Source organism: Lissotriton vulgaris, chromosome 1_1 (assembly GCF_964263255.1).
Source record: "Lissotriton vulgaris chromosome 1_1, aLisVul1.2, whole genome shotgun sequence".
Classification (NCBI taxonomy): domain Eukaryota; kingdom Metazoa; phylum Chordata; class Amphibia; order Caudata; family Salamandridae; genus Lissotriton; species Lissotriton vulgaris.
In genome coordinates this window covers 1711320557-1711348247 of record NC_141685.1, presented here as the reverse complement: position 1 = coordinate 1711348247, position 27691 = coordinate 1711320557, and positions in this window count along the sequence as shown.

Sequence of the window (27691 nt, the reverse complement as noted above, 5' to 3'; positions counted from 1 at the left end):
AGGGGCCTATAAATAACGGTGACATGCACACCAGTAGTATAGTTGGTGGCCAGAATTGTACTGGCCCACGCCCATGCCCAGGTCCCTGGGCCTTTTATTAACATTGTTGCGTGCTGGCCGAGCCTACACGGGTCCAGCCTACTGTGGTCGCGTTGTGGGGGTCTCCTATTGCCAGACCCCTCATTTTCCACTACAGGGTGGGCTGGCCCACGTGGGGCAACATTACATTCCTCCTTTGCCTAAGGAATAAACAAACAACAATACATAACACATACAACTCCAAACTGTGACCATCAGTCTCTGACAGATAACAGATTCATGGAACAGTCTTACTTGTCTGCTTGGAAGTCTCTGGCTCCGGCATACAGGGGTAGACAGCGGGCTACAAACTCCTGGTACTTTTTGGATGGCCGAGGATTAGGCTGCAGGTTGTACCGGCCTTGGCTGCTCCTGGGTGAGGGGGTCAGAGGCCCATCCGCCTGGTTCTCAGTCTCTGGTGCTGGCTGACTGCTTCGGCAACCTTGGTTTGGGGATTCCACTGGAGCATGGGTGGTTCGGCTGGCTTATCCGCTGACAGGCATGGAAGGATCACTTTCTTCTGTGGGTTCCGGCGGGTCACCGAATTCCGGGGTGGTAGATGCGTCGAGCACAGGAATCTCGACAGACTCATCGGTTAAGACTTTCTTGAAGAATGGCACGTTCCGGGTTACTTTCTCTTGGCCCCGGGAAGCTGTTACCATCGTGCCTTTGACATCTGTTACTGTCCATGGATCGAGTTTGAACGTCAATCTGAACTTCCCACAAGGGTGGTGATCTCGAATGAGGACTCGGTCAACTACCGTGATGGTGCTTTCCGCCGCATGTCTCCTCCGTGAGGCATTTTGGTTGGTTTTCGTTTGCCTAATTAGCGACTGATTTTGAGGGTTCGGGGACTCTGTCCACACTGGGCGGTGCAGGATAGTGTCAGTCACCGACCGACCAAAACACAGGTGGCTCGGGGAGATTCCAGTGGTGCAATGGTGTGTGAGGCGATACTCCCGAAGGATCTGGTACAGAGCTTGCTCCAGGCTGTGGCCGTCGGCCAGGACTATTTGGGTCGTTTTCTTTAGTGTCCGCATAAGTCGTTCCACCTCTGCATTCGTCTGGGGCCATCTGGGGGTTACTCGGCGATGTCTGATTCGGTGGGACGCGAGGTAGTCTGAAAGTTCTGCGCTGGTAAAAGTTGGGCCGTTGTCTGTTCGGAGTTCTCCAAATAGGCCATGGGTCACCATAATCTTTTCAAGTTTCGGGATGACGTCACTGGCTGCTGTGGATGGGACGATTTTGACTTCTAGATACCTTGAAAAATCATCCACGATTGCTAGCATGTACTTTCCTCCGGGCAGATTGCCGAAATCTGCCCTGGTTTTTTTCCCATGGGGAGGTGGGACCTGCTTCTATGATGACTGGCGCGGGTCGGCTAGGAAGGCTGGTAGCTAGGCACACCGGGCAGCCCTGGATTATCGACTTGACTAGGTGATCGAGACCCAGGAACCAAATCTTGCTTCTGAGGCGGTTCTTTGACTTCGCGATCCCTTGTTGCGCTTCATGTGCGAGGAGGGGGGCTTGGTGGGTCAGGCGCTCTGGCAGGACAAGGCGAGGGCCTCTCAGAAGACAACCATCGGTGGACACTGACAGTTCATGGCGCACATTGTGTAGGGCTTTCAGTGTAGCTTGTGCCTCTGTGGTGCGGAACGATGCTGGGTTTTAGAGCAGCCTCCAATCCCCTGAGGAGAGTGATTGGATGGCAATCTAGAGGCAGTCGATTTCCTTGGTTGCCTGTACCACTTCTTCTAGCGAGATTGGGAGGGGCCTTGACTGTTCAATCATCATCCGTACGTACTCCTCGGTTGCCGTTGCTTCAGCTGCTTCCGGTTCTGTGACTGGTCTGGAGTGCCTGGATCGGAAGTCAGCTGGGTTGTGGGTGCCCGGTCTGTATTCCACAGTGAATTGGAACTCTTGGAGCTGCAGTACCCACTTCTCTATCCTTGGAGGAGGGCAAGATGAGGACCCTTGAAAGAGTGGAACAAGGGTTTTGTGGTTGGTTACCACCATGAAAGGGTGTCCGTACAGATAGATGTGAAAATGGCGACAACCCCACAGGATGGCAATGGCCTCCTTCTCAATTTGAGAGTAGCGTTGCTCCGTGGGTGTGAGATTCCTGCTGGCGTAGGAGACCGAGGCCCATTCTCCACAAGCTTGCTGTTGGGTCAGTGTTCGCGCTTTACAAATGTGGATTATTATTGGGCCAGAACTGCTCCCAGGCCTGTTGGACTAGCATCCACCACTAGCTGAGACTCGTGTCTGGGGTCGAAATACACTAAAGTCGTGTCAGCTGACAGTGCAGCTTTTGTCTTCCGGAATGACTCTTCTTGCTGGCTTCCCACATCCATTGGCTGGTGGCTTTGGTGAAGTCTGACAGGAGGCCAGTCAGGTCTGAAAGATTCATGATTAAACGGCCACAATAGGTGACAATGCCCAGAAAGCTGCGAACTCCCGACACCGAAGTTGGGGCTGGAGCGTCTTGAATGTCTTTTACTTTGTCGGGGCCAGGCCAATGCCTTTGTCTGAGAAGCGGTAGCCCAAAAAACTGATGTCTTTCCTTAAAAACTCGCACTTCTCTTGGTGGAGGGTGAGTCCACTGTCACGGATTCGGGTGAATACAGCCTGGAGGCGTTGGATGTACTCTTTTAGTGTGGGCGCATACACGAGAATGTCATCGCTGACGTTGAGGACACCGTCCAGCCCTTGGAGGACATTTCTAACTATTTCTTGTAAGACTTTGGCAGCGCTGGAGATACCAAAGTTGAGGCACGTGTAGCGCCAGAGCTCAGCATGGGTGGAGAATGTCGTGATGGGACGCGAGTCCGGATGAAGAAGAATCTGGGGGTACCTAGAGCGGAGGTCCATCTTTGAAAACCACTTGGAGAAGGACATTTCTCCAATGATGTCGTCCACTGTCGGGGTCAGGTGGCGCTTGCACTTGATGGCGAGATTAGGGATTCTCATGTCCACACAGATGCGGACCGTGTCGGGCTGCTTTGGTTTCTATGTGACAACAATGGGTGATACCCACGGGGTAGGGCCTCGCACCCATTCAATGATACAGCTCTCTCAAGAAGGTCTTTCAAGCAGCCGATGCGCTCGAACAGTGTCTCGAATCCTTGCAACAGGCAGTTCAGGTCATTGGCCTGCACGGTGAATGCGAAATGGATCAGGTTGAGATCCAGTGCAGTTCTGCAGCCTAGCAGAAACCCGAAGCCTTCCTGGGATACATACACCTTGGCTTGCTGGTGGGCGGCATCGTGAGAGAGATTGGCTTGGAATACTCCACACAGCCTGAGCGAGTGACTTGTACTCTGGTGGGGCGGAGCGTCGGAGGATTTGGTAGATTCCTGTAAATGCGGGCTGCCATGAGGTTGATGTGGGCTCCAGTGTCGATGAGGGCTGCCATTGTTTGGTCTTGTACTTTGACGTTGCATATGGGCGTCGCTGGTTTAGCGGCCGACAGAGAGCTCAGCATCCTGACCACGTGAACAGTGGTAGCGTCGGCTTCATCATCATCTATGTCGCTGCTTGCTGGACCATCATGGGGTAGTTCGATCGCACGGACTCTCCGGGGCGGGCCAGTCTGCCTTCTTCTTGGTGTAGATCGGCATACTTTAGAGAAGTGGTTGACTTTCCCACAGGTACTGCAGGTTTTGCCTTGCGCGGGGCAGGCTTTGTCATGTTGTGAATGGCCACCGCACCAACCGCAGGAACGACTGCGTGGGTTCTGTGCGGGCGTGGTTGTCTTTGGCCGTGTAGTTCGTGGCCGCGATTCCTGGGCGTCGGTACGAAGGGCGCACACTGGTTCTTCTTTGACGGCGGTGGCAGGGTTGGGGTCCATGTATGCTGCTCTGGCTTTCGAGTTTCGACAGTTCTTTGGAGCATCCGAGCGTTAGTATGCCCCTCATTGGCATGTTGCGTTCCTGCAGGACTCGCTCGCACAGCTTGGTTGACGCACAGCCCTGAATGAACAGGGCCCGGACTTTCTCGTCCTCGTCTGGGAGGATGCAGCGCTTGCTAAAGCCTTCAGCCTGGCATAGAACACTTCCACCGACTCTTCTGGGAGCTGGCGCGCTTAGCGGAGCAGGAAACGTTCATAGTCGGGGCTGGTGAAAGGTTCAAAGTAGGCGGTGATGGCGTTGCGCATCGAGGTGTGGTTCCGTGGTCCCCAATTGGGTTCGATAGTTCCGAACCCGATTTATAAAGATCGTCGGAAATGGACGATTTTGGTCTCAACAGACCGCAAATGGCGAGTGTAACGTGTCTGAGTGTTTTCGAATGAACCGATATAGGAGAACACTCTGTATTCAAGGATTTAGTCTGAACCTCCGGGTTCCATTTTGTATGTGGCAGCCATTTTCTGTGGTTGCCCTAACATAGGCCCGATGACTGCAGCCGAGAAAGTTCTTGAGACACGCACGCCTTAGCTGACTTCTGGTTGACCTGGCCGAACTGACTCCTCGCCTGGGGCGAATCCCGCTGAGCCAGTTCCTTGTTCAGCAGCTGGCCTGATAAAGATCAAAGGGCAGGACGTGTCCGAGTTTATGGTACACCGTTCCCACTCCTCTATCTCCTTTCCATCTGTTTCTGCCTTTCCTTTACGACTTGATCATCGATCTGGGTTGAAGGGTTTATGATGGGTTTGTCCGGCCTGATCGAACAGGAAACCAAGCATGTGTGCAATCGTTTTTGGTGGGCTGGACAACGGAAAATGGGATTGTCTTTGACTGTCGTCATTTGCTACTTTTGAAATGCTACGTTGCTATTGGTCAGTTTGTATGCACCAAATGTAAATTGTAATGCTGCCTGAGGCATGATTTTCGGCATAAAAGACCGAGCTCCGTTTATTTAAGTGTGCAGTCTCTGACGAACTACCCGTGTGTACTTCGTAGATCTCTGTCCCTGGTTGCAACCAATAAACTTTGGCCTTTGACGTCATCAAGAAGTATCCCGTGTCTCTGTTTGCCAAGACAGGGAAATCCGGGGTCTTTGGGTGTTGCCCTGACACCGCTGGGTTACCGGATTAGTACCGGTTCTGAAAAACCCAGTACCTGAACTGGCGCCCAACGTTGGGCGACTTCAGCGGTACCGGTCCAAGCCAGAGGTTCGTGAGAAGCTTCGTGAGAAAATTCTGGAGGAAGGCCAGCCACTTCATCGACCCCTGTATGTCGTCGTGGTCCGAAAGTCTTTGCTGCGAGGTTTCCCGCTTTCCGACGGCTACGAAGGACTGCTGCCCTGACTGTCGCCCTGTTTTGGAGCCTTAGACGTTTGTAGAGCGAGACGATTGACGGGTCTTCTGGTGACGCCATCGACAACTCAGTTAAGTATAAACGGAGCGTCTCCTAGTCCTTAGTTTGTTTTGTATCCTTTGGTGGATAGCTTTGATTTGGTACCTGCAGGCCCCAAAGCCAAGGGATTTGTGTATTTACGAGATTATCGATTTCAGATTCCCCTTGTTGTTTGAAGCTAGACTAGTGAGCAAGATGCCTGGTTTTAGCAGCCTTAGGAATTTGTTTAGTTGTGGTACTTTGAGGGATTCCCGGTTAGAGGATTCGTGTCCGGTTCCACCGATTGGAACTCCTACCTACGACCTATATGTGAAGCATGGCGTGGGTCCTATTAGCTATAATGAGATTTGGGTTAAATACACGAAGAATGACGGTGTCCTACAGTGGCCCCTTTATGGTAGTTTTGAGACAGAAGTCTTGGATAACCTTGAAGTGAAGTTGTTTAAGAAGAAAGCCCGGCCGGCGATGTTTGACTCTTTCCGCATATGGCGCAAAGAAGCCAAACAGAAAGAAATTAAGTTAGCGAAGAAAAATAAGAAGGGTATGTCTATGGTGCAAGCTGCCATTGCATACAGAGATAATGAAGAAGAGCAGGAAAGTGAGCAGATGCTTAGAGTGAGGAAGTTAGCGGTAGACAGATGCTACCCAGTCTTGCCGTCTAAAGAGCAGAAAGACGAGAAGGATCTTGTGAAAGACCCTTTAATGTTGCATTTGTTAAATTCACCGCCACCTTATGTGCAGAATGCTACAGCACCACCGCCACCGGTCGTGGCCGTTCAAGTGCCGGTTGCTTTGCCTCCTGTAATTCCTCCACAGCCAGCTCATTCGTTGGCTACTGTCCCTTTGGCGCAGCCTTCTCAGGGGCCGCCAACTTTGTCTCTTCCTGCTACTACGGCCTCTATGCCTGTTCCGACTATGGGTTCTTCTACTACTGTTTCGTCTCCTCTTGTCCTTCCGACTACTCCTTCACCTAGACAGCGGATGATCGCTGCTTTTTCTGGTTTCTTGACTCCTTGGTTGGGACAATTGGGTATGTCTCCTGTGAGCAAGCGTAGACAGCTGCGTAGCCAATTGCCGGATACAGATGAGCGAGTGGTTTTGGATCATATGGCACGTAGATGGGTGACGTATAAGTCCCAGTACGATCTAGAGGGTATTATGGATGTTTTCCGGCAATGGGAAGCACCAAAGCAGCGTTATGTTTTTGAGCTTATGTGTGCGTTCCTCCATGAACAATGGACGGACGAAGTTGGTAGAGCTCCTGAAGAATTGTTCCGATTGCGTTCCGAGTTTGCTAAAGGAACGATTGTGAGTCTACATGACATTGAGAAAGCGGTGTTGATGTTACTGCCGCTTCGAAGCAATGTCCCTACTCAACGGCTGTTTGAGCCTGAGCCTGAGCCAGATTCTTCAGTTAGGAGACATGCTCGTCAATATCCAATGCGAGAGGTTCCTCCGATATGGAGACCTGCTGATGCAAATGCTAATTCACCTGTTTTAGCGCACTTTCAGCGAGTGTGGGTTCATGTTCCATGGAAGCGTGCAGAAGTTCTAGCGCTTAAGCAGACTTTACCAGATCCGTGGAAGAATCCGGCGGGATATTATAAGGAACTTACGCAAACTGTGAGTTTGTGCGTTATGAATTTGGCGGATATAGGCCTGCTGTTTGGGAACGTTGTTCCACAGTCCATCTGGAATATCATTCGACATACAGATCATGATAATGAATTGGGTGATTTGTGGGTGAATCTTGTTGCGGCAAATGATAGACAAGTTGGAGGTGCTAAGCCTGAAAATCTTATTACTGAACTTCCTGATAGAATTATTACTTTCATGACGACTTTGATGCCTGAAGTCCGTGTTAATTGGGACAAATTGTCTGCGTGTAAGCAGAAGAAAGATGAGTCTGTTTCGGACTTTTTCTCGCGTTTTGAAGAAACATTTGTTGATCATAGTGGTCAGGATATGGCTACCGAGGGTGGCCAGAGATTATTCATTGATAAATTTGTGCACAATCTTCTTCCTGAGTTGTGTACCAAGTTGAAGGATTCCGAGAGTGCTTGGCCCGTTTCTACTTCGGCGCAGATTCTTGCTACGGCTCAGTACTACGAGAATAGGCGTAAGGATGAGTTAGAGAAAGCGGATAAGAAGACTAAGGAATTGAAGACTAAAGTTCTTCTACAACAAGCTTATCCACCCTGTGTTAATAATCAGCGTGATTATCAACAATCACCACAATATTCGAGGAACTCGCAAAGAGACGAGACTCCTCAACAGCGTATTCAGTATGGGCCTAATCAGTGTGCGTATTGTAGAGAAGAGGGTCATTACAAAAACAGTTGTCCGGTTCTGTTGCAAAGTGTAAATAGTACTCCTGGTGTTAGGGGTAGAGGTGCTCAACAAGCGCCTAGAGGTAGAGGTCGCAGACAGAACGTGCGCCCTTTGCCTCCGCAGAATTCAATGAACAGTTTTGACCAACAGCAGAATTCGTCTGGTAGGTCTACACAGTACTACGTGGATGATTACTATGTTGAAGGCTATGAAGAGCAAGGTAATGATTGTTAGGACAGCCATAGACAAAGAGAGGGAGTTGTTTCAGTTCCGGTAGATCAGAGTGGACCCTACGTGGAAGTGATTGCATCAGGTGTGTCAGAGCCTTTTCTGCTAGACACTGGTGCTACGAAGAGTTCTATTATGCATTCAAAACTCCCTGGCGCACCTTTGTCTGGCTTTAAAAATGTTTCTATAGGTTTTTCTGGCGCCACCGTTATGAATCCGATTTCCGTTCCATTGCCTCTTTCTGTTGGTCCTCGTAGGTTTGAAGCACCCCTTCTTTTGACTACATGTTGTAATGAGAACTTGCTAGGTTTGGACTTGTTGAAGAGATTGTATGCGAATTTGTACTGTTCTCCGTCAGGAGTACATCTTACTTTGGGTGAGAATGTGATCTCTCCAATATATATCTCGAAAGATTGTCTCCCACCTGAATTGTCTTCGCTACCAGATTCATTGTGGGCTACGGGTCCAAACGATGTGGGCCTGTTAGACATTCCCCCATATGTTGTGACATTGAAGGCGAATGCTCAGTTACCGCGTATTCCACAATATCGTATTTCAAGTGATGGTGAACAAGCGCTTTTGGCGATCATTTATGATCTGATTGACAAGGGCGTTGTTGAAGAGACACGAGGTAATGTGTGTAATAGTCCTGTTTCGCCTGTTCTGAAGAGAACTGATTCTTCACAGCCTCCTGTATATAGGTTCGTTATCGACCTTCGTGAAGTCAACAAAATTGTTGCTCCGCAATTCCCTGTTGTACCCGACATTACTGTATTATTGACATTGATTCAAGCTTCTGCCACTTGGTTTTCGGTGATCGACTTGAAGAATGCTTTCTTCAGCATTCCGATTGCCATAGAGAGTAGAGATATCTTCGGATTCTCTTTAGGAGGACGAAGCTTCCGCTTTAAACGCGCTCCTCAAGGCTATTGCGAGAGTCCGTCGATTTACAGTCAAGCTTTGAAGGCGCAACTTGACTTGTTAGCTTTTCCTGAAGGTGCAGCCCTTATTCAGTATGTTGAGGATTTGCTGGTCGCTGCTGATACCGAAGACATATGTAAGGATGCCACTGTGTCCTTGTTGTCTCATTTATCTGATTGCCATCATAAACTTTCTCTCTCGAAATTACAATTCTGTCGCCAAGAAGTTACCTACCTAGGTCACCTCTTATCGAAGAGGGAAGGAAACTGACCCCAGAAAGAATTCAGACTATCGCAAGAATGAGTGTCCCTACAACACAGAGAGAAGTACGTGCGTTTTTGGGCATTACGTCGTACTGTAGACAGTGGATCCCAAATTTTTCTCTTCTAGCGAAGCCTTTGCTAGCTCTTACGGTTAAGGATACTCCAAAGCCGATTCCTTGGACTGATGAATGTCAAAAGAGTTTCTCTGAGTTACGCAATGCGTTGTGTTCGGCTCCTGTGTTGGGTACTCCCGACTACAGTAAGCCTTTCACATTGTATGTCCACGAGAGAGAGGGATGTGCATTATCGGTTTTGACTCAGCAGTTTGGCGGGAAGCAACGCCCATGTGCGTACTTTTCGTCAACTTTAGATCCTGTAGCTAGAGCGTTGCTGAGTTGCTTGAGAGCTACAGTGGCAGCGGCTGTTTCAATTCGACAATCTGCGGGTTTGGTTATGGACAATACGTTAGTGGTCATGGTTCCACATGCAGTGGATACCTTGTTGAATCGTACGAAGACACAGCACTTAACTAGTGCTCGGTTGTCAGGGTAAGAACTTACGTTGTTAGCGAGCCGTGTGCACATCAAGAGATGCAATACTTTGAATCCGGCTACATTATTGCCGATTTCGCTTGAGACAGATGATGATAGTGAAGAGCAACACGATTGTTTCCTAAGAACCGAAGAAGAGACAAAAGGGAGAATAGACTTGAGGGATACTCCTCTTTCTGACTGTGATGATGCTTTGTGGGTTGATGGTTCGTGTTTCAAATTACCGAATGGCGATACAACTGCAGCATATGCTGTGACGACTTTGCATACGGTCGTTGAAGCTGCACGTATCCCACATAATTCCGCACAAGCGGCTGAATTGATTGCACTTACGAGAGCATGTGTGTTGGCGAAAGGGAAACGAGTGAATGTGTACACGGATAGTCAGTATGCGTTTGGTGTGGCTCATAGCTTTGGACGATTGTGGCGTGAACGTGGGTTTTTGACATCGCATGGGACGAAGATCCAGCATGGACAACTGTGAATTAACTCCTTGAATCTCTTACGTTACCTTTGCAAATAGCGATTGTGAAATGCAGTGCCCATAAAAAGGTTACGGATGACGTTGGCCGTGGTAATGCGTTTGCGGATGAAGTTGCGAAAGAAACTGCTAGGAACGTGATGAGTCGAATGTATGTTGTGGGTCCGGCGAGATGAGTTCCAGAGAAGAGTATGTGCGAAGACACCATTGAGAGCGTGGGAGTTATTCAGAGTGAGGCTACAGAGAGAGAGATGGATGAATGGAGAAAGAGTAAGGGTAGATTGGACTCGAATGGTTGTTGGACTGATTTTCCGAACATCAGAGATGGTTGTTGCCTAATGCGTATGTGCTTCCAGTTGTTACAAATGGCACATGGAATGGCACACATTAGTGTGAAAGGGATTTGCAAGTTGTTGGCTCTGGTTTGGCAGAATGTAGCGATCCCCAGATGTGCAGAGAATTTAGTCAAGAACTGTATGGTGTGTTTGATGCATAATCCTGGTAAGGGAACTCCAACACCAGCTGCTCATTTTGCTCCTCCTACGTATCAGTTCGAGGCTTTGCAGCTAGATTTTATCCATATGGAAAGATGCAACAACTTGAAGTATGAGTTAGTGGTTGTTTGCTCTTTTTCTAGATGGGTAGAAGCTTACCCCCTTAAGGACAATACTGCTTTGTCCACAGCGAAGGTTTTGATAAAAGAGTTTTTCCCGAGATTTGATATGCCGAGAATCATCTGGAGTGGTAACGGAAGTGAATTTGTGGGTCAAGTTATGAAGAGAGTGTGTGAGGGTCTCGGGATTAGGCAGAAATTCCACGCTGCAAATCATCCCCAATCAGCTGGTTTAGTCGAGTCCTATAATGGCACCCTTAAGTTGAAGTTGGCCAAAATTCAAGAAAGCACTGGTTTGCAATGGCCAGATGCCTTGCCATTAGCACTTTTGTCCACCTGAATGACTGTACATTCAAGAATGGGTTTGAGTCCATACGAGGTTGTGTTTGGTCGCCCGGCGAATATTTGGGGTGTACCAAGACCGACAAGGTTTAGTGACCTCGAATACCCTGTTTTGCTTGACTATTTGCGTGAATTGACAACTAAAATGAGTGTTTTACGCCAACAGGTACATGATAGTCTTCCTCAAGCTACAGAGGATCCAGGGCACTCTATTGAGCCCGGTGCATGGGTTTTTGTCCGGAACTTCCAGCGTACGAAGAACAAGCAACCCCGCTGGACTGGGCCCTATCAGGTCCTTTTGTCTACAAGATCTGCAGTGCGAGTGTGTGGAAAACGCAACTGGATCCAAGGCTCGCACACAAAAAAAGGCACCTTTGCCTTTGCCCTATGACAAGTGGGTCCAGGAAGGTCTTGCGGACTCTGAGACAGAAGCAGTGCCGCGATTCTTGCCGTTCAGCGATGCCCGTTTGATTGGAACTAGTTCAGAAAAGGAGAGCGATCAAATTTTACAAGCATCAATACCTCCTGCAGACCGATTGGACACTACAGAGCCTCACCTTTTGTTTACTGATCAAGAACAATCCGGGAGAGATCGATATAATCTGAGATCGAGAATTATAAACAAATAAAAATATTAATAAAGTTGATTTTTTTTTTACTGTTTGCAGGTTAACTCTCCACCAAGGATCTACTCATTTTTGTTTTTCTTGAACTGCCATCCGGTTCTTGCTGCTAGGGTCGCAGTTGCTACCAGTCTTGGGAGTGTAAGCCTGAGACACTAGGTCAAGGGTTACGTTGGCCCGTGGCAGTCTTCCTGGGTGCAGCAGAGGCACTCTGAAGCAGAATCAACCAACCACCGCGGGCAGCACATTTAGTTTAGGATGGATTTCTTTGAGTTGGAGAGACCTGTACAGACACTGACTTTTAGAAAACGTATATGCAAGATAATGTCGAAGAAATGCTTTTTGATACCATGTTTGTTTTTGCTATTGAGTTTCGTAATATTCATAGCTGGTTATGTAGCATTTGTTTGTAATTCCACTGTGCAACCTACACCTTCACCTACTATTTCTTCTCATTCTTTTCATCCTTTGCCCGAATATGAGGTAGTCAGACGTCTATAATTTTCTAATAATTCTTTCATACAGCTTTTGCACCAGCATCAGTTAGTGATTAATACAACGAACTGCTGGATTTGTGGTTTGATGCCTCATACAACCGATAAAGGTATTCCTTATTTAGTTTTGCCCTTCAGTCTAAATGGTTCGATTCGAGCTTACAGAACCATGTTCATCTATGCCCACAGTGTCCACCCCCTATGTTCACCGAAAAACAATCCAAAGAATAGTCCTCTAACTAGAGGCATAGTCGACATGATTAAAGGGACTAATGCAGTCAAGACTATTCCGAAAGATGAGAGGCAACCATATAGTGGTTGGAACGTCACTGGATATGGAGTTAGTCTGAGTATTAACCAGCGAGCGAAAAGTCCTCTACCTATCTGGATAGTGCCCCATAAAGGCTACTATTGTCTGCAGGGCAACAATAAGAATCCGAAGGCTCAGTTAGGGAAGAGTGTTTGCACTGAGACTTATGTGTTTCCGTCTCAGTCTTCCCCAGCGTTCTTAGTTGCTAAGGGTACCTACTTTGTTTGCTATGACAAAGCGTATACATGGTTGCCCCCCGACTTCTCGGGCACATGTTTTGTTTCCTTTCTGTTACCCCCCACTTTTACAGCTGCGGCAGATTACCACAAGACGATAGTTGCTAGAGGTGTCATTAGCCAAGAAGACACTGCAGGACAAGAATTGGGAGATTTCGTTCAGGGTTTTCTGCCGTTTTGGGGACCTATGGCTAACAGTAGGAATATTCGTCAGCTTACGAGAGTGGTTGAGTCCACCATAGTTGAGACTGCCGGTGCCCTTGGTAACTTGACTGCTGAGCTCGAGTCGGATAGACTTATGACACTTCAGAATAGAGTTGCCCTAGACGTTATTCTAGCAGATCGAGGTGGAGTATGTAGATTGATTCAATCAAGCTGCTGTGTTTTTATTCCAGACAACGCTCCATCGGTCTTCCAGGTCATTTCCAAATTGCACAAAATCTCCGATTCTGTCCATCTGGACAAAGGAGATTGGTCTTTGATGGGATGGTTATGGGGATTGATATCCACTTGGGGTTGGAAGATTTTGATGGTCATTGGGATGGTCTTAGCAATCCTGTTCATGTTCTGTCTCTGTGTACAGTGTGCCCCGGCTATTTGTGGCCTTTGTGCTACTTTGTGTGTACGGAAACCTGTCCGGAGAGAGATGCATAGTAATAGGATGATGCTACAGCAGCATATCGATGACCTGATGAATATAGATCCGGATTTAGATTAAAATGGGTCTGGCTTTATTGCCTATGATAGGGCAAAAGGAGGTTCTGTGGTTCCGTGGTCCCGAATTGGGTTCGATAGTTCCGAACCCGATTTATAAAGATCGTCAGAAATGGACGATTTTGGTCTTAACAGACCGCAAATGGCGAGTGTAACGTGTCTGAGTGTTTTCGAATTAACCGATATAGGAGAACACTCTGTATTCGAGGATTTAGTCTGAACCTCCAGGTTCCATTTTGTATGTGGCAGCCATTTTGTGTGGTTGCCCTAACATAGGCCCGATGACTGCAGCCGAGAAAGTTCTTGAGACACGTACGCCTTAGCTGACTTCTGGTTGACCTGGCCGAACTGACTCCTCGCCTGGGGCGAATCCCGCTGAGCCAGTTCCTTGTTCAGCAGCTGGCCTGATAAAGATCAAAGGGCAGGACGTGTCCGAGTTTATGGTACACCGTTCCCACTCCTCTATCTCCTTTCCATCTGTTTCTGCCTTTCCTTTACGACTTGATCATCGATCTGGGTTGAAGGGTTTATGATGGGTTTGTCCGGCCTGATCGAACAGGAAACCAAGCATGTGTGCGATCGTTTTTGGTGGGCTGGACAACGGAAAATGGGATTGTCTTTGACTGTCGTCATTTGCTACTTTTGAAATGCTACGTTGCTATTGGTCAGTTTGTATGCACCACATGTAAATTGTAATGCTGCCTGAGGCATGATTTTCGGCATAAAAGACCGAGCTCCGTTTATCTAAGTGTGCAGTCTCTGACGAACTACCCGTGTGTACTTCGTAGATCTCTGTCCCTGGTTGCAACCAATAAACCTTGGTCTTTGACATCATCAAGAAGTATCCTGTGTCTCTGTTTGCCAAGACAGGGGAATCCGGGGTCTTTGGGTGTTGCCCTAACACCGCTGGGTTACCGGATTAGTACCGGTTCTGAAAAACCCAGTACCTCAGAGGCGTAGTTTCTTGGTGGGCCAGCCTCTCCTACCCGGGATCTTATGGATGTCTTTCCCGCCTAGATGGAGGAGCATTGGCCTGCGGTGGGGGGCCGCGATGTCCCCATCATCGAAGAAGTTCTCCAGGCGCTCAACCTACGCTTTCCAGCGCGTGACTTGGGAGGGCTGGGGCCCTGTGACGGTGAAGGGCTCGAGCGGGGGAACTGTGGCCATGCCGGCATGGGCGTGGACGTAGCCGGGCGGTGAAAATAGCGTTGAGATGCTCGCTGGTGGTTTCAGAGGAGGTGCACCCGGTAAATCTGGCTCTGTGAGGTGGCACGATTATCATAGATGGGAATGGACACTTGTATCTACCATAACCATTGGTTATGTGTTGACAACCCTCATAGACGCTAAGATGTTAAGCGTGTGGTTTATCTTTTATCCGCCCCTTCTCTTGCGTCATGGCATATTCATCGGGTTGACAAACGACGTGCTATATGCCAGCCTCACCGGAGGCAACCTCTGGAAAGGGTAGAAGTGTCCAGAGAAAATGAGAGTTGGAGTGCAGTGCCACCAAATAAACCAATTATTGCGAAAAAATTAAAAACAGTGTTGCACCGAAAAAACCAAATTTATTATAAAGAAGATGCACACTGCAATTTAAAAGGAAAAAATAATAGTGTATTGGGTAATCGAGTTACATGATTACCATATAACTATTAGTAGGTCGACATGTTTCAGCTCTATTTGGCCCAACCAGGGCCTTTCCAGGGGCAGAGTCAGCACAAGCAGTAATTACGACTAACCATGAGGCAAACGCCCTGTGTGAGGCGACTCTTGGCTCCTGATGTGGTGAGATTTCCTGCAATAGAAGGAGTCTGAGTGTGATATTCTCACACTTCCATTTGAAAATTACACAAATTGTGTAGGTATTCATTCCTGTCTGTTTGTCTTGTCCTGAAGAAAGCTCTACAGACCCGTTGGGCCAAATAGAGCTGAAACATGTCGACCTACTAATAGTTATATGGTAATCATGTAACTCGATTACCCAATATACTATTATTTTTTCCTTTTAAATTGCAGTGTGCATCTTCTTTATAATAAATTTGGTTTTTTCGGTGCAGCACTGTTTTTAATTTTTTCGCAATAATTGGTTTATTTGGTGGCACTGCACTCCAACTCTCATTTTCTCTGGACACTTCTACCCTTTTCAGAGGTTGCCTCGGGTGAGGCTGGCATATAGCACGTCGTTTGTCAATAATAAAAGGGGTCTTATCATGCGCATACTTAGCCCAATGGGCGTCAAGGCGCCTAATTCAAAATCCAGCTCATAACATGGACCCTGCAGCTCAACCTGTATAAGCTCTCGAGAAGCACCACGTTTTAAGGGCCTTTTTAAACAGCGCTAGAGAAGGTAAGGTCTTCATCTCCAGCGGCAAGATGTTCCAAAGCTGAGGAGCAACGACGGAGAAGGCCAGGCCTGGCTCCCCATCTGGTGAGCTTAAAGCGAGGGACAGCAAGTTGGAATAGTCCCGAAGAGCGCAAACACCTTGTGGGATGGTAACGGGTAAGGAGGGAGCTGATAGCGCCTTTAGATCCATCCTCGAGTGCTCTATAGGTCATACACAGAATTTTGAAATAAATTCTGTGTTGAATAGGCAGCCAATGAAGGTCTCTCCTCGCAGCAGTGGCAGAGGAGGCCCTGGGAAGATCCAGGACAAAACGTGCAGCGGCATTCTGCACGATTTGCAGTCGATGTATGAGGCCCTTGTTGGATTCCATGTAAAGAGAGTTGAAATAATCCAACCTGGAGCCAACAAAGGCGACTGCAATCTGCTTGCGTGCTTGAGGAGACAAATAGCTGCGAATTCTGTTGAGCGTCCTGATCACGCCCCAGCAGGTCGAAACAGTCCGATTCACCTGTAAGGACATCGAGAGCGAAGTATCGAACACTACACCCAGATTTCTGGCAGACTGAGAGGGAGTGGGGCAGATGCCAAGAGAGGGGGGCCACCACTCACTCGACCAGATGTCTTGGTCCTTTCCAAAGACCAGGACCTCAGTCTTGTCGCCATTTAGCTTCAGGAAGTTGGTAACCATCCAATCTGCAACATGTTGCATACAGGACCTGAAGCTAGAGGCAGATGTTATGACAGAGGACTGAGTAAGTGAAACCATGATCTGGGTGTCGTCGGCATATGATACCACCTCCATCCCCTGAGATCTTACTAGCCTAGCAAGGGGGGTACACGTAGATGTTGAACAGGGTCGGACTTAGTGCCGACCCCTGTGGCACCCCGCATTGCAAAGACTTAGCTGGGGAGAGGTGGTTGCCGAGCATCACTCTCTGTTCCCTATCAAGGAGAAAGGAGTTAAGGAGACTCAGGGCCGAGCCAGTGACACCTGCCTCCCTAAGCCGAGATGTTAAAATGGCAGGAGACAGAGTGTCGAATGCGGCTGTGAGGTCCAATAGCACAAGAACAGTTGTTTGTCCAGCATCAACCTTGCGTCGGATGTTATCGACTACAGAGGTGAGAGCAGATTCTGTGCTGTGGTGTTTTCGAAAGCCATGCTGGGTTGTATCAAGATACTCCGAAGCTTCAAGGAAAGAAGATAAATGGCGGTTCAGGTGTGCTTCTAGGATTTTAGCAGGTGCAGGGAGCAAAGAAATGGGTCTGAAATTTTTCAAGAGGCCGGGATCAAGTAAAGGCTTCTTGAGGAGCGGCTTCACAATGGCCTTCTTCCATATTGATGGAAAGGTGCCTTGACCAATTACCTTGTTCATTACCTCAAGTAGGGGAGGAAGGAGGCTGTTCCTACAATCTTTAAGCTTTTTAAGAGGCAGAGGATCTAGTGGAGAGGAGGATTTTGTCTTGTCTAGAAGAAGATTCAATCCCTCCAAAGACATAGAAGGGAAAACAGAAAGGAGGCTAGAAGGGGCAATATCCAGTGCCTCAGAAGAACTTATGCCTGGAGGAGGATTTTCAACCAGGGAGAGGCGTTGTACTTCTAAGGAAGTATGAATATCAGAAAAAAATTTATGAAAAAAGTCTGCAATGTCGTCACAGAGACGTTGAGAGCAGACTACGGGGTCTGGAAGTTGGAGGGCACAAAGAGAGTCACCAATTTTAAAAAGCTCCCTAGAGGAAGTGAGTGAACTAGTGAGGTTGGAGAAGTATTCCTGCTTCTCCATTATCACTTTCTGCTTATACTCCCGAAGAGCAGACTTGTGAGCCTCCCTATCCGTAGAATCCCAGGATTTCCTCCATCTCCTTTCACTGCTTCTGCAGCCCTGTCCTAGAAGTCTAAGATGGTCCGAGAACCATGGCGCTGATGGTTTCCGCCGGGCTACATATCGCAGGGATGCAGGGGCAAGCGTTTCTACTGCAGTAGTAATAGAATCCTGCAGGGATTGTGCTGCCTCATCTGCGTCTTTTAAGGAGAGAGCCTCTGGAGTAGGAACAAAAGGGGCAAAGGCCTCATCAGTAAGGTTTCTGAGATTTCTTCTAGAGACGAAAGAGGTAGTCCCTTTCTTAATAGAGTGAGAGGTGGAGAAGGCTAAATGCAAGGGAACCGCATAATGATCTGTCCACACCAACGGTAGAGGTGTGCCGCTGGAGAGTCTAAGATCATTAGAGAAAACCCCGTCAAGAATGTGACCTGCTATGTGGGTAGCATTAGTAACAAGCTGAATGAGATCACCCGATGAATATGCCATGACGCAAAAGAAGGGGCGGATAAAAGATAAACCGCACGCTTAACATCTTAGCGTCTATGAGGGTTGTCAACACATAACCAATGGTTATGGTAGATACAAGTGTCCATTCCCATCTATGATAATCGAGGTACCTATTCAGGGGAACTGAATGGACGCAAATTCCTCTTCCCTTTCCTGATCAGAATCTGTGAGGTGGCAACCTGGTAAGCAGCAAGAGGGTGGCACTGGTGAAGGGCTGGTGGGCCTGCACATGCACCGCGCAACCGCAGAGAGGGCGGGTGCTTGCTTGAGTCAGGTGAGGCCTAGTCTTTCAGATCAGCTGGAACACACAGATGCCCAGTGCCACGTGTTGCAGGGAGTGAGCATGCATGAACTACTTTCACTTTCGTTTTCCCTGTTGTATGCTGGCCGCAATGGAGACAGGGAGGGTCCAGAGCTTGCACTCACACTGTGCGCTTGATGCCTTAGGACTGTACGGGGGCCGCAGTCATGCAGCACACACAGGTGCTCTCACCTTTGCTCCTTCTGACAAGCGGCAGACCGGGCTGCAGCCGGTCGCTGGGACGAATCGCTCATGCGCATGCATGAGTGTGGCCAGGCGTCTACTCGAGGGCTGCAGGAATGGTGAAGAGCAGCGCCGGGAGGCCGGAGTCTGGACAGGCGGCGATGGCCGCAGGCAGCAGGATCTCACTGCGAGGCACAGTGGCGGCAGGAGGCAGGAGGAGGCCGCAGCAGGCAGGATGGCCTCGTGTGCATAGGCGAGCACACCGGAGGTGAGGCGGCCGGGGTGGGAGCCACGGCAGGGGCGCTCTCACAATTAGGTTGTTGAAGGCAGGCACGGGGGCCACAGTGTCACACGGCGGGGTGTTGAGACCACCTCGTCGTCAATGTAGAGTCCTAGGTAGGGGCCTACAAATAACGGTGACACGCACACCGGTAGTATAGTTGGTGGCCAGACTCGTACTGGCTCACGCCCAGGTCCCTGGGCCTTTTATTAACATTGCTGCGTGCTGGCCGAGCCTACGCTGGGCCAGCCTACTGTGGTTGCATTGTGGGGGTCTCATAGGGACACACCCCTCAGTTTCCACTACATGGTGGGCTGGCCCACGAGGGGAAACATTACACCTACTCCCTGTTTCTGTTCTCTTTGCACTTACTGCTCCCTTTATGTGAACGCTCCATGCCATCATCAGCTCCCCTTCCCACTCATTGCTCTAATACAGCCATTTTTGGACCCACCCTCCATCACTCATGCTCTTCTTTTGAACCCCTGCTTTGGCATTTTACCCTCATCCTCCAAACATTGCTCACTATTGGTCCAAAAGAAATTGCTGGTGGCCATGCAAAATGTTTATTATTTTTTATAATTGTACCATTCCAAGATGTCTGTCCCTTTGTGTTTAAACACAGCCTGTTCATGCAATGTCGTGGCCAACTTGGAATGGTACAGTTGTAAAACAATATAATTTAAAAAAAGCTTCCTGTCACTTTAAATGTCTGTATTTGTGCCAAAATTAGATAAGCACGGCTGATCAAAATAGAATTTATATTACAGAAAGCATTATTAAAGCCGTTTTGCCAGGGATGGCCAGCTGTTTATGTCAATACTTATTATTAGAGCAAAAGGAATCCAATCACTAAGAAATCTTGCTGTTTTCAAATCCAATGGCTCCCACACCTGTTCTGATATTTGAACTACGCAATCACCTCATGCAAACATGCTTTTGCCTCATAACACATGGTCTTTGGACAACGATAAATATCTATCTGTGCCTGCATGCCTTTCTGGTGGCTCATCTGTAGAAAATACAGAATTCAGCTACTACATTCAGAATTCTCCTTTGACTAAAACATTTGACTGACGCGGTCTCCTTCTCTATATTCCTTCTACTGGCTGCCTATTCTTAAAATGATAAAATCTCTGTGTTTAGTTGTCCTGAATTTATAATTCCTGATTCTGTGTTTCAAAAGCTGTCAAAGATACACTGGCATCTATTTTTTACTATGCCTTGGATAGTGGAAGTTGCATCATGCACCATGTGACTACCAATCACCCCAAGTCCATTCAAGGTTTTGCCCCTCTATCTGCACCTCACTGTTCAATAATCAGTAGGTGCTGACCAACCTGCCCCTCAGGCCAATGTGCTGCCAATTTTAAGGAAGGTCTCGGGTGCGGGACACAGTGGCCTCCCTCCTTGTACTCACACTGCCTACAGCAGCTGGAATCAATGTTTCATGATGGAGATAAACTTTGCAAACTCTTTATTAAAAAGACTGCTCAGCCCTCTGATGTTACTACTGCCTTATCGCATTGCTCAATTTGAGGAAAAGTTTTAAGCTTGCATATTACTAGGCCAACTTGAAGACAAAAAACTTAAAGTGAACAGGGTACTCTCATGCCATTAGATTGGGTTTCATCCAAGATGCAGCAATTTAGACAACATACTAATTAAATTATTGCCAACACCAACAAGGAGTTACTCTTTGCATGCATCATAGACTTCAAGGCAGCTTTTAATGGCGTGGATAGAGCTTTACTGAACTGCAAGCTAGTGTGTTAAACATTTCCCTTTGCCTCTTTTATGATATATCCTTGGCTGTACCATGATACATGTATTAGGAAAAAAACGTAGGAGGCCATTAGGATGGCGGGCGGACTTTGCACGCCCGCCATCCTCACGGGGATTGGGACTGCCCGCCATAGGGGCGGGGATCCCGTGGTGGGGATTAGGATGCGCCCACCACTGTAGCGGGCACATCCCTCATTTTTAACATTGTGGTGGGCGGTGCTCTCTGCAACTCCCGCCACAATGCTAAAAATGCATGTATACATGTGCATACACGAAGAGGCAGGCACCGTGCGGTGCCTGCCACTTCGTGTATGCAAATCCTGGGGGGTACCACAGGTACCCCTGTGTGCACCCCCCACCTCTCCTTCACTCTGGGGGCCCGCAGGGGGCCCCCAGAGTGAAGACCGCATGGGAAAGTAATGTAACTGAGCCCATTGTAATATGGCTGGTGGTGTCTAATAGACACCGCCACCATATTAATCCTTGCGGCAGGGGCAGAAAAGCGGCGGACGGTCTTTCTGTCTGCTGCGGTCCCCCCTGCCATACTAATATGGCGGGGGGTAATATAGGTGCGGATGGCGGGCGGATTGCCCCCGCCAGGCCGGCGGTGGATACCGCCAGCCTGGTGGGGGGATTTCCCCCCGCCATCCTAATAGTCCCCTTAGTGCTCATACTGATGTTTGATTTGGCACAATGCCAGACATACATGATCCAATTTGGGCAACTAGATTACTCAGTTCAGGCTCAAATTAGACAGAGGTTTAGCCAATTAAAGCAATACCTTTGTTAAAGAACCAATAGAGGTCTGTCAAACTTTTTTGTGAATTGAATACAAAATTATACCATCTGAAAAATCCCTCATCAGCATATCCCAAAAACAATTAACTGTCAGAATTTACAGCATCGAATATGACATTAAAAGAAAAAGTAGAAAACAAACTGAGGTCAAAATCAAGTGAAGATGACTTTTTTTGATAATGCAAAACTGTACCACTTATTATAATATGCAAAATCAAAATGAAAACAGCAGAAACAGAGCCCACGAGTGTATGACACCATTCTATTGCTACAGTGCCAAAACTCCACTTCAGTAGACATGAATGTTCACAGAGGACTAAACTCTTCCAGGAGTATTAAGCAAAATCATAGCCTATATAATGTATGTTTTGTGAAATTTTCTATGAAACTATAAATATATGATTGTGAGACCCTAGTAACTAAGTATAAAGGATTTGAGTATGCTTTACGGGTACAACCACTATTGCATATTGTTTAGACAATCTACATGGATTGGAGTGGTCCACATAGTCAAACATGGCCGACTCATCAAGAAAGATTATGGCTGCAGTTGTGTCCTAATCGCCTTCAAGTTATCAAGCATGGCTGGTGTTCACATTGATACTTTTGATCCTCTTTAATTTCTAAAGGATACCTAAAGAGAACGCAAGCAATAGCGACTCTCCCTAAGTGGCTGATGTTGGTTCATTGCTACCCTTTCAAGCATATCTTCTGGGCATAGTTTATTCAAACCTCGGATGTCACTGTCTAGATCTGAATTTATCTAAAGGCAGCTTTCATTAAAACATAAGGCCACGTGCATTTTTCAAAAGAGGACTTCGTCAAGGTCTAGAAAGGTCAATAACTGTGCCATAACTCTACTTTCTTTGAATATAGTATGAAGGAAAATATAGAGGTTGGATCCTGATCAAGTATCAATAGATTTTCCATAACGAGGGATTTGCAAATTTGACAAATTGAAATCAGATATTATTAGATCTGTGAAGGTTCCTATTGTCCCAGTTCATACTATTGACTCTGGGCCTGCATTTGTCCAGAAAACTATTCCAAAACCCTGGAAACATACATTAAATGACTGCCCCCTACCTTGGTCTGCTAACGTGAAATGACACCAGTCTGCGATTTAGTGGAGTATGTGCTGATCAAAAAACTGCGATTCATGAAGTGCCAGCAACAAGGGCTGGTACAAGTAGGAAAACATAGTGCCAGCGTTTTTAAAGTGATACTTCCTACCAAGAAATGTCTACCTAGAAAATGTAGTGCTGCCGATACACACAATGTGGGGAACAAATCATGTACTCCGTCTTATCAAAACCACTATCATGAATTAGTGCCAGTGAAAGCAGTGATCCCTTTGCTAACTGAGTTTGTAAATGATACAGCCAGCAGACACTTTTTTTATCTCCTAAAATGATCAGGGAGACTGTATTATATGTTCAGACGCCTTCCTAGTGAATAGGTACAAATGTAAGATCATCTCTGCCTGGATATAATTATATCGAGTCAATTCTGTGCCAAAAATGCCTCCCTTGAGAGACAATTTACAAACTAGATACACAGCAAGAAGATTAAAAGACTACTCGACTCTTCAAAGAGCAGCGCAGTTCTCGTACAATGTCTTTTGAGGGGTTTAAATCAGAAAAATCCATAGGACAGGAACGTTGGGTTTCCCCCCTACCTCTACCCCATTATCAACTTTTGTTTGTCGTTAGGTCTGCGAATATGTGCTTATTTTTAATGGAATGGAATAGATTTAGGCGGGGATTGTATGATTGCAGTGATGGGATTGAGATGGTGTAGAGAGGGATTGAATGGCATTGAGGTGAGGGCTCTGAAGTATGCAGCAAACTGGTATACCCATTTGAACACATATTTTGGTACAGTGGCACTTTTGTACTATTGTATTTTCAGAGGTACATGCACCATAATGAAAGGGGTACTGCCCCAGTGACAAAATGTTCCAGGTTTCGGACATAAGAAAATGCCATGAATGTGCACTTTGTACATATTATGTACATCATAAAAGATGTTTAGCATGGACTTAGGAAAACATGTATGACCATCAAGTTTTGCGACTCGCAATTTCCGCGTCACAAAACCTGATGTACAACCGTGTCTGTTTGCAATTCCTAAGTTGGTCGCAAGGGACCAGCAATATTCATGAGGCAGGTTACAATTTGCAACCCATTAGGAATGGCCAGCACTCACAGGGATGGTGGCCTGCTGGGGCCAGCAGACCACAATGTCTGTGACTACTTTTTAAAAAAAAGCAGATTTTTGAAAAAATTTCTTTAAAGGAAAATGGGATGCATTTCAGAAATGAAAATTCAATGTTTCAGTTTCATTTATGAACAGTAGGCGGTGATCCGTGAAAGCACTGCCTGCTCTTAAAAAAATGTTGCTATCATTCACAAAAGGAAAGGGGTCTCTTGTGAACCCCTTCCCATTTGCGATTGGCTTAGCATCTACTTGAAGTAGGCAGTAAACTGCAATTGTTTTATGACTGCATTTCAGTCGCAAAACAATCTTACATCCTCCTGTGACTTGCATTTACGAAGGGACACCCTTGGCATGCCCCTTGCTAATAGGTAGGTAATAGGTAATAGGTAGGTAATAGGTTACCACTCGCAAAATAGGTTTAGTACATGGCAAAAAACAGTTTATGTCAAATCTTAGTTTGTGACTGCTAAAAACGTTCGTACATGTGCGCCTTAGTTCGTGTGTTTATGATAATATTAAGAGGCTGTACTGCAAAATATATCCAGAGACAATATACAACTCTGCAAGAAATTATATTTGGTCTTCAAAAGCAAATGGTGAATCAATACCTGGGAAATCTACTGCCAGTTAGAGACAGTGACATAGCCAGTGTGTCATGGGCCTTTGTGCATGGTAGTAAATTGGCTCCTTGAGTGTTGTTTGCATTGAAAAATACAATAACAATCAGTGGGCTTCTCAGACCTCTGGTCCCTGGAGCCACTGCACCTGCTGCATAAGTGTAAGCTACTAAAATCTCAGACTGCCCTCATCTTACCAGGGCCTTTGTCCAAATGAAGGGCATGCTTTAACTAATATTCGGTGATCTAGTGTGGCTCACTGGTTAGAGGCAGCAGACCCGAGAGCAGAGGACGGCCCGGGACCAGGGTTCGATTCCCGGTGCGGCAGGTTTCTGGACCAGGGTCAGCGGACTCGATAATTCTCTCGCCTCGGTGCCCACTCTGATCAGCGATCACACTCGGCAACTCTGGGCATTAGCTTGCCTCATCTTCACTAACGGCCCCACCAGACCGCCGGGGATGCCTGGTCTCACCCTGGAGATACCCATTAAGGGACCATCTCTCAGGGAAGCCAGGAAGGGTTTCGCAGCGGTCGAAGCGCCTTGGGACCCTACGGGTAAGTAGTGCGCTATATAAATGCCTATACATTTACATTTACATCTGTTACCACAATTGATGGTTGGAAAACTTGGAAGGGGCATTTGGTTCACCAGCTTGAAAGATATGTTATACTAGACATAGTTACCCATTGAAGTTTTATTACTGGACTCCATATGTCCAGGCCCAGCCTGCCCCTACTGGCACTGACCATTTTTCCTGCTGGCTGGCAGGGTGGGAAAAGGTTTCCCTGCTGGTGGGGGCCGGTTTTGTTGGTGGGGGTTTAAGCACATTTCCTTCATGCAGCACATTGGCACTTTACAAACAATGCAAAACATGTGGGGCCTCATACTGAAAAATTATGCAGCACTGCGCCGCAAGCCATTATCCTGATCAGAGCTGCTCCATTTTAAAAGCACAGGGAAGCATTGTATTAACAACAATACAAGGCATCCGTGTGCTTTCCCCTGTGCTGGCATAGAACTGACTGCCCTGAGCCAGGGCAGGCACCCTTGTATCATGTTGCAAGGGTGCCTGTGTTGCAGGGATGACACTTCCTACGCAAAAACAATAATTGATGGCATTTTATTCTTTCTATACATGCTGAAGAATGCAGCAGGCTTATAAAGAGGAGAGAATGAGGTAAAATAAAAGCATTTCTCCTCATTGCACCACTCCTACACCACCCCTAGGTAGGTGTAGGGTTCTGCCGAATTCCCAGATTTACAAAACTTTGTAAATCTGGGAATGTGTCAAGTTCCATGGATGTTGAGTGGGAACACCCACAGCAACACTCATGGAATGCCCCTTTCATGCAGAGTAATGGATGAAAGGAGACGATATTTATAATTCCATGAAAAGTCATGCAAGGTGACTTTACCTGGCCTTATAAATATGAGCAGGCACACTGCGCCACCGGTGCATCAAAAAAAGTCCCGCACTATTGGCACAACGGTCTTATCAATGTGCCCCATAGTTTTACATCATGCCAGTCAGCTCATTTCAAAGCCATTTGTTCTTGACCTTAGTTGATTCCGGCCTCCTGCAGGGTTGTGACAAGCAGCATTGACCTTCAGGATTTTAGAGAGGGATATGTCTGTTGTTGCTTGGCTCTGGGGGAAAAGAAAGCATTGTTAAAATCGTATTTGCAAAGGATTACACAATGTGATCAAGAGGAAGCTAGAAGTGATGCAAGATTTCTTGGTTTACGTTGTGCAATTCAGCCACTAAATAGTTACCTCATTCACATTATAGATCAAAGTTAAGGATTTGTGTTTAATTTGTTGATGCTAACTCAGCGTGCTGTGTTGAATGCATCTAGGCTGGGCAGGTTGCATAAGGCTTGGTGGTGGTTGTGTTTGGGAAGGATGAAGGTTGATGTTTTATTGCAGAACCTAAAATAAAAACCAGAGCACTCACCCTTGTTCAATACATTGAGAGCATTTGCTCGACGTAGCTAAAAGTTTTTATTGATCGTTATTTATTCTTGAATTCATTCATTCCCTGCTTCTCACCTATCCAATTATTACTTAATTCAAGCAATGCAGCCATGTCTCCAATCTCCAACCATTCAATCAAAGATTGGACATGGTTCTATAATTTAAAATGTGCTGCAAAATGCATCATGTTAGCATTTTTTTTCAAACTTTCTTAGGGGGAGAACTTTCTCAAAAACCCCATACTATTGTTAGGCTTGTTCAATGCATGTAGTATGAGGGTTTGTCTGACAAAATCTGCTAGGGCTGCTTTTAGTTTCCAGTCTGGCCCAGCATATATAACTGCACAGTCCTTTTTTTTGTTGCATGCCGTATCACTATGCTTAATTTATATGACAATGTATCACACATTTTGCACTGCCATTTGTCACATTGTTAAAAAGTGTTTGCATCAGGAAATAAAGAGCTGTCAGTCGAATTGCATGTCTAGTCTGCAAAGATCATAAGGTAGTGCTCTACAGAGTGACATTATTGACTTTGAGAGTATCAACACCTAGTTTTCACGAAAATGAATACACGTATGCACATAGAGTCTAGCATTACTTTTTCCATGGTTGTCCATGTTTTCATGGCTGTGACCTCAGCCTATCCCTCTGTTGCTCATCTTATTACTGGAAGCAGGATATCTCCAATGGCCAAGTCAGAGAAGAGTCTCACAACTAGCACTAGAGTGGAGCATCAGAATTTGGAGGTTATCATGTGCCTTGTGGAAGTTATGAGTGGGGTTAGGTTTGTTTGGCTCAGAAGGTGCCCTTGAAGGTAGGGGAGTGGTTTGAGATTGACAGGTTCACCTAATACCAGGACGTCCCCAATTAAGGCTTTCCACATCCTGTGTATGATTTAACTCTCCCTAAGTGGGTCCCTCTAATTCTCATTTGGGATTTCAGAAACCTGATGAACATTCACCATGGTGCTGTGAGACGGCACATGTCTGTTTCAGGCCAGTTCAGAACTGTGTCTACATAAAATTAAAGCTCTGTTGGCCACTTGCTCAGAATAAAAGGAGTAATATATTGTTAGTAGGGACACATTGAAGCAGAGGTGCGTTGGAAGTTGCTTTTAGCAAGGAGTGTGGTGCTGTAGGGTGAAAAGGAGTTCCTGGACAAGTGTACTGCCAAAATATTGAGTTTTTAATATTGAACTGCACCTATATTGATGCCACAATACCAACTATCAACATATTGTCAATATTAGTACTTCTAGAGCTAGAAATAGTAAATCTGTACTTCACTATGCATGTATACCTTTGCCAATATGTTAGTAGTCGATATTCTTGAGTCACTATATGTGTAGGTTGTTATTACTGACCTTGATATT